Source organism: Centruroides sculpturatus, unplaced genomic scaffold (genome assembly GCF_000671375.1).
Source record: "Centruroides sculpturatus isolate CEXI.00-Female unplaced genomic scaffold, Cexi_2.0 scaffold2449, whole genome shotgun sequence".
Classification (NCBI taxonomy): domain Eukaryota; kingdom Metazoa; phylum Arthropoda; class Arachnida; order Scorpiones; family Buthidae; genus Centruroides; species Centruroides sculpturatus.
The window spans coordinates 14,350-15,684 of record NW_019386571.1 but is presented as its reverse complement, the minus strand read 5'-3'; positions in this window follow the sequence as shown (position 1 = coordinate 15,684).

The window sequence follows — 1,335 nt, the reverse complement described above, 5'->3', positions numbered from 1 at the left end:
ATTGTTTAATAGACAATCTATTAAATAAAACAAAGGATTTTAGAATTGCAAATGATACTTACCTTCAGTTTAAATTCTAAAGATAGATCTGCCGCAGAAAGTTTGTAAATTGACACAAAATCATCATATAACTGTTAAAAAATCAGATTCGAAAATTTTTATTAATCTATTATATTTTGTGTTTTATAACATTGCATTCATTTGTCTAATTCGTTAAGTACAATTATAAAAGTATAATAACAAACACAATATAAAACTTTATTTTTTAAAACTCGCTTATTTAAACTTGTTGACTAAGATTATTTAAATTCAAAAGTAGGGAAAACTCAATTACTTTTATTGAACATTTTTTTTCTTATTTTGGTCTAAAAACAAGTATATTCTTAGACAGAATTAGATAACCTAATAAATAGGGTATAACAATTGCAGGGCTTATCACACCAATTGTTATACCCCTATTTATTAGGTCTAATTTATAGTTGTGGGTTAAAAGCATTTTTTATTATTATAACTATATTCTTATTGAATTAAATTTTTACAGAAGTATGTAATGCATTTGTAGTTTTACACAGAGGCCATTAAAGACAATAAACTGGGTTAAGATTCAAAATACTCAACATTATGTCATACTGATGAACAAAGGAAGAAAATACAAAACGAGGCATTTTCTAAGGCTGAATTAAAACTGGGAATCCAAGAAAAAAGTTAAAAAAAAAACACAGCCATTGAGAGCTTGTATTGAGTCTGAGAATAGAGTTCTCTTGCCATTTTTTGAATAAATTAAACACAATAATGCTTTATTAACAAAAAAACAGTTTTAGAGATTTATTTTCTGTAAGTAAAAATGGCATTAATTTTGTAAGGGCCCCTAAGTTTTTTCCTGACCCAAGGAAAAATTGCATTTCCTATTGAGTCCTGTACAAAAAGAAAGGAATCAACAATGAAGCTTATGTAATAAAAAGTTTGATTTCTTTTTTTTAAAATAATATGCAAGTCTCAGAAAAGTAATATACAAATCAACATGAGAACTTTATTATATCCCAGTAACAACAAATTTTAATTAAAATGTTTTTGTCCGTAATCATGGTCGTCGTCAGGCTTTTGACCAGTACAATTCGAATACAGAATGCGTCGAACATGTTTTACTTTGAATTTGAAAATAATTTTAATTAAAAGTAACAAACCCATTTGGAAACTAATTACAGTAAAAACTAATATACTGTAAGCTATGAAGGATGTGCTAACACATGGATATTTACAAAATTTTTATTTTATAAATTATACAGTGGTACCTCAGGATACGAAATTAATCCGTTCCGAAACTGAGATCGTATC